Source organism: Daucus carota, chromosome 6, assembly GCF_001625215.2.
Source record: "Daucus carota subsp. sativus chromosome 6, DH1 v3.0, whole genome shotgun sequence".
NCBI lineage: Eukaryota > Viridiplantae > Streptophyta > Magnoliopsida > Apiales > Apiaceae > Daucus > Daucus carota.
This window is the reverse complement of record NC_030386.2, coordinates 16,955,578-16,962,551: the sequence shown is the minus strand read 5'-3', so window position 1 is coordinate 16,962,551 and position 6,974 is coordinate 16,955,578.

Here is a 6,974-nt window from a genome sequence, read left to right as displayed (position 1 = left end):
GTTTTTTTAATTATCCGCTATAATTTCCCGCGTTTATATGTATGTAATAAATTTGTTTTGTTTTGTTATAAATTTATTATATATTTTTCTGGAAATGTAAAAGAAAAAACATATTGACAGCAACTCAAAAAGTTTGGAACCCTTCTTGAAAACAGAATAAAAAAACGTAAACTATAAAGAAAATAATTAGAGGGACAGAGCGCCGGGCAACAAGATTCCCTATAATTGTAACAGCTACAAAAAAGTACCTCGAAATATAGTATAACAAACACAAAGTTGGATTAATACAGAAATTATTTTGGATCATTTGTTAACTTATGATAATAAGTTTGGATGTTTTTATTAAGAAGTACAAAAAAGTACACTATTCTTGTACAATACATGTGCCAACTGTTTGAATACACGTGCTTGCCGTTTATACCAGAAACTAGTACTCCTTCCGTCTCAATTTATAGGTCCACTTTGAAAAAAAAAAAATTGTCCCAAAATATTTGTCGCTCTCTTCTTTCAATACAAATTTATTTACATATTAATTATGATTTTTTTGAAACTCAACATCATTCTCATTTCTCAATGCACTAAATCCCAAATCCCTATATTTATTGTGAATTTTTTGAAACTCAACCATATTCTCACTTATCAATGCACTAATTAATGATACATGCACTACATCATAAGTGGCCTATTGTAACAAATAATTTTGGTGTTACAAGATAAAATGTTACCATAAGTGTCTTAAAATGAATTTTATCTACATATGCCTACACATTTTTTTAGTGTAATCATAGATAAACTCTAGTGTAATCGTAGATGTAATGAGACATCTATGGTAACATTTTATTTGGTGTTACCGTTGGTTTTAAAATAAGTGTAACTAATTGCTGAATTGTTTTGGGCGGCTGAAATGAAACATGCGCGGGATAACTTCAAAATAATTAAAAATAGAAAGGGGGAAAATAAAGTCTTGTCCTAACACTACAGTTGCGTTGTCCTAAAACTAAAAAAGCTCCCTCCCTCTCGAACACTCTCCTCAGCTCACCTCTCACCTCTCTCAAAATCAATCGCGATCACTCACTCACTGAACCCTAAACCACCCACCCACCCACTCAACACTCACTAACCAGTCACTCACTCAGTCGGGTCTGCAATCGGGCTACAATCGGGTTTACAATCAGGTCTACGCTCTTCAACTGGGTTTTTACTCTCAATCGGGTAGCAATTTGGTGTTCAATTGAGTCTTAAGTTGGGGTTTTCAATTGGGTTTTCATTCGGGACTTGAACTAGGGTTTTTTGTATAATATTGGATTAGATACTGCATCCTTTTGTATGAACAGGTTTATTTTCTCACCTACTACTATTATTCTTTAGCCCTGTTGACAAACAACTGCTGCCCAGACTTTCAGTTCCTCGTTTAAGGTACTAATTTTGATTTATCACTCCATTTTTTTAGAATTTTATCTTTATGTGATTTTTGATTTGTGAGTACTTATGTTATTTTTTTTTGTAAGGAGTACTTATGTTATTTTGATTGCTTGATATTTGCTGTTTTTATATGTTTGTTTGATGGGGTTGTTAAAGTTTGAATCTTGAAGATTTTCCCAGCTTTGTGTACTGTGATCTTGATTCTTGTTGACTTGGTGGACTCAGTCAGCTAATTGAACTGATGGGTGTTTTTTATATTGATTTGTTATGATTTTTTGGGTACTTTTGATTGCTCTGCACTGCAAAATAAGATAGCTATTGCAATCTATTGGAAGTTCAGTATTATTCATAAATTAAATAGAAATGGCGTTGCATCTGCTTGACAGTGTGTTTAGACGCGGAGAACTTTAAAAATTTCAAGCTGGTTGAGCGCAAACAGCTTAGTCACAATGTCGCTGAATTCAAGTTTGCACTTCCCACACCTACTTCAGTGCTTGGCCTTCCAATCGGACAACACATTAGTTGAAGGTTTGGCTGATTGATTTGTCTTTTAATTAGTTTTCTTTAACCTTTGCCTATTACAAGGCATATATAGTTTCTTTAATCATACGATCATATGTGGCTTGTTATACAGATATATAATTGTATTATTATTCAAAAATATACTAAAAATAAGTGTCAAACAGAGGTAAAGACAGCCAAGGTGAAGAAGTTATTAAACCAAACACATCTACTATTCTGGACTCAGATGTTGGACATTTTAAATTAGTTATTAAGGTATATACTCAAGTTCCTTAAGCAGGATTATTGGCCGAGGCTCCATTCACATAGTTCTTTGTTTCTGTGATATAATGCATATATGAGAAAATTTGTGATTCTCCTAGTCTTTTCTTTTGTTCTGTGCATTGGTAGACAGATAATATTTTTGAGGACTCCTTGCAAGAGATTCAACTTTCATATGACAATGTCAAGAAGTTAACCATTTATAGGTTACCGGGCCAAGTGGGATTGGTAAGACTTCATTGCTAAGAGCTATCGCTGGTCTCTGGAGTACTGGTCAGGGAAGCATCAGATTCTATGGGAAGACTGCTGAGGATTCTAGCATACCCCCTTCTTCAGATTCAACTCCTTTAAAACCAAGCGCTCCAACCAATTCCACTGGAAATCTAAAAAGACCTAATTCTAGAGGTGTATTTTTCCTTCCACAAGTGCTCTAGATGAAGCTAATGAGGTACTCTCTCTTTACTTTTTTGCCATTCTGTCTTGAACTGTACAGTATTGCGGAAGCCTTAAAATATAAAACTAATATTGCAAAAATACTGAAAAAGGTCAGAAACCAGAGCTGGATTCTTTAGAAATGGGATTGTAGATTAGATTATTATTCCATTTCTGTTGGTCGCTACTGTAGTTACACCTAGAGAATATTAGTTTTGACTAAAGAAATTGAAAATGTGTAATGACAACGTTATTTCTATGACTTGTTTTTCAGTTATCAGGTCAATCAGTGAGTTTGCATCACTCTCTTGTTCTCTTTATTGGTTGGTATAGTTTACCAGGCAGAGTGATTTGTTGGTTTGCCAGCAGTTGTCAAGCTATAGATAAGCTGTGGCCTTTATATTTAACACATGTTATTCATTTATTTTATTACACTTAATTTTAATTTTTTCCAACAAACTAAATTATTTATTTGTCTGCCTAACCGAGAGGGAGGTTGAGAGGGAGGAATGCTGTATCGGTTTTATGTATGGATCTTTCGCAGCACATAGCAACATACTTTTTGCTCTGATATAGGATTATGTCCACTTATTTACTTTTGTATATATGAAACATTTCTTGATTGTGTTTAGTATCTAGACCTGATGTAATTATGCTTCTTCAAAACAAAATTAAAGAGGCTTTTAAACCTAAGCCTGCAACTCGTAAGAACAATTAATTTGTCTAATTTTCATCCAGATCTTATATATACTTTGAATTGGATAGATCATAGAAGTAATAAAAGAAGAAGAAAAAATTTCTTGTCATGTCAATTGATCAAAGATATATAATCTAAAACCATTAACTATATAATAATAGGTGGCATTGCCACTTTTATCTTCTTGATGCTGTAGTAGTAGACTATTACTTTTTTTTTAAACCTTTGTTTTATATTGTAGATTCACCACTACACCCAGTCACACATCCAAATGAATGAATATCGAGACCGTGTAATATTGGTAAGCATGTAGCCTTTGTGATCTTCCTGACCGATCACCTAATTAGTAGATATTCTTGTAATATGATCCTGTAATTACAGATATTAGATATCCGAAAAAAAAAGTAAGAACATAAGGATGTTACTAGAGCCAGAACTTATATTACGTAATTATTACAGAAATTAGTTACTCTTCCATATCTGATACATCATAATATCTGTACTTATGTAGTGTTTACATTTTTCTAATATTTGTTCTTGAAGAAGAGTAAAGAAGATTTGATTCGTATATTTTCTATCCAACATTATACATTTGTGATGAAAGATTTCAAAAACAGGTTTACGTAGAAAGTCAAGCAGCAGATTAGTAAAGGACGATATGAAGCTGCAACTAATTCATGGAGTGAACTTGAGAATGTTATATATTCTTCGGATTTGGCATACCAGAATCCAGATTTGAAGATCAATCTCGATGAGTCCGACAAGTATACAGAAGCAGAAGCAGAGTCATTTGAGTCTGATTAGTAGTAATACTTGTCGCAATTTAACTCTGTTTTGGTTTTTAATTGTACCTCATGATTATGATGTATTTTAATTGTTGCTGGTTGGTATAGCCAGGCTTGGACCTCTGTTTTTGGTAATTATTGGAATTGTGTTTGTTGTTGGATATTGGTTGGTAAATTTGAAATGGAGAAGTGCTATTTTCAGATGTAATATTGCCTTTTTTTTTCCGATAAAGTGTTGGCAAAGAGTCTTGTAAAGTGTAGCTAGCTATTGTTGTAAATGGTTCATAATTCTCTGTTGCTAAATATCAAAAAATGTGGGTAAAGATATAAAAATGTAGGTAAAGGTAGAAAGGTTTATATAAAAATGTAACCATAACTAACAAGATGTTGCCATTGATAATTTAGTTTTTTAAAGTTCAGTGTTACAGTAGCACAAATGGTGTTACCATAGGCCTATAGTTACAGCTCATATAGTGTTACCAAAGCAAATCAAAGTGTAGGCATAGAGGTGTATGGTTACACTTTTTGAGGTGTAACCAAAAAATGAAAATATGTTACCCTAGACCCCTATGGTAGCACCGATTTTAGTTACGATCCTGTTTTGTGAAAAAGTGTTACCATAGCCCTTTTTTGCACTTTCAGCAACACTTTCTGGCCTTTATTCACACTTTTTTGGCTGTTACAATAGGCCACTTATGGTGTAGTGATGAGAAAAGATTTTATCTAACCAACTTTTTTCTTAATATGCGTGTTTATTCCAAAATGGACTTATAAATTGAGACGGAGGGAGTAACTCTAACTAGATTCTTGTTAAATTTTTGGCGGAACGAGCGTAAGTATATTTTCCTAAACAAATTTATTTTAATCAAAAATGGAATCAAAATATACTAATACTAGGTTAAGGCTCGCTATATCATTATTTAATATATCTGAGATAAAATGATTGTTACGATTCGGATAAATATTCTTCAGTTACATTCGTGATATGGGTCAGAAGTAATATTTAATTATTATTAGATATTAAAAGCCCAAGAACACTAAAGCCCAGTTAAATAGGGCCTGAGGCTCTTAAATATTAATTAATTTCGTAATTAATTAATAGAGGCCCAGTCAGAGGTCCAGTTACGAGTCCAAATTCTATAATACATCTGATTCTAGCAGATAAATATTCAGAAGTTCGGATAAACGTCAACAACAAGAGGATAAGAGCTCTATCTTATCTCTTGCTTCGAAACCTACTTCGATAGAAAGTCTGATACATGGAATCATACTTCCATCCGACTTCTGACTCTGAAGCGCCTATATAAAGGGCTCTACCCCTCATAACTAGAACTACGTTTTGGACTTGATTCTTCTTCACACAGAAGATACGTAGGCATCTCGCACCGAGACCAGTCCGAAGCACGAATCGCTCACCCCCGTTTTTAGTTCTATAACATTTGGCGCCGTCTGTGGGAAAACAACAACAACCATGACGAACCCAACCGGACCACGTTCAGAAATCCATGTTCCACGCAGTCGAACAACCACCGGGGTCTCGACAGAATCAACCCCTGTAACTACCTCCCTCCCGCTTGGTACGACCATTGCTCAAACTACTACTCCCCTGACTTTTGGCTCGCTGCCCCCTCTGACTCGAGTAATTGCAACCGTCATCGACGCCGGCACACATTACTCAACGGTCACTACAACCACCCGTGGAGGCACAAGAGATGACTATGTGCATGTAACTGACTACGACTCTTCCGAATCGGAGCAGGAGCATGATACACCCCCTCGAAGGAGGAGAGATGCTGATCGACACCGTCGATGCCGCCATAGGCAAGAGACTAATGAGCCCCGGGGGCCAATAACTTATGAGGAAAGGATCCGGGCCTATGAAGAGGAAATCGCACGGTTAAAAAGAGACCAGGCAAGGATGCAACCCCCAGAATCTAGGGATGAAAACCCTCGTCAAACCGTGATGAATCAAATTCACTTGTTACCAGCAGGCGATCCTGATAACCCGGTTCCCCCTTTTACGCAAGAAATCATGGGTGCAAGGATTTCCCAAAAATTCAAGCTCCCAACCATTAAAGCTTACGATGGCACGGGTGATCCCGCTAATCATGTTCGGACCTTTATGAACGCTCTGTTACTCCAGCCCGTCACTGAAGCAATCAAGTGCCGCGCTTTTCCCCAAACCTTGAGTGGGATGGCCCAACATTGGTATAGTCGCCTACCCCCTAATTCTATCTCTTGTTTTTCTGACTTGAGCAGGGCTTTCATAGGGCAATTTGTTGGAAGCAAAACACATGCTAAGAGCTCTGCCTCTCTAATGAATTTGCATCAAGGTAAGAACGAATCGCTCCGAGAGTATATGAATCGTTTTACCAAAGAAGCCTTGAAGGTCCCAGATCTAGATCAGAAGGTAGCCATGATTGCACTCCAACAAGGCACCACTGATGACAATTTTCGCCGATCTCTAGCCAAGAGGGCTCCGGACAATATGAACGATTTACAAGAGAGAGCCGGAAAGTATATAAAGGCGGAGGAAAGTTTGAGAAAATCCCAGAACAATCAGGGACCGAATACCAACTTCAAGAAACGTGGGAATGACACGGAGTATAATGCTGAGAATAAGTACTCCCGGAAGGAAGATGAGGAAAAATCGCCTGCTAAAAAGAAGGTGGGGCCGAGGTTTACTGAGTATGCCAGGCTTAACGCCCCGAGGAGTCAAATCCTGTTGGAAATTGAGAAGGATGAAAGTGTTAGATGGCCGAAGCCTATAAGGACCGACCCGGAGAAACGTAACAAAGATTTATATTGTCGATTCCACAAAGACACAGGACATAAGACCGATGATTGCCGGCAGT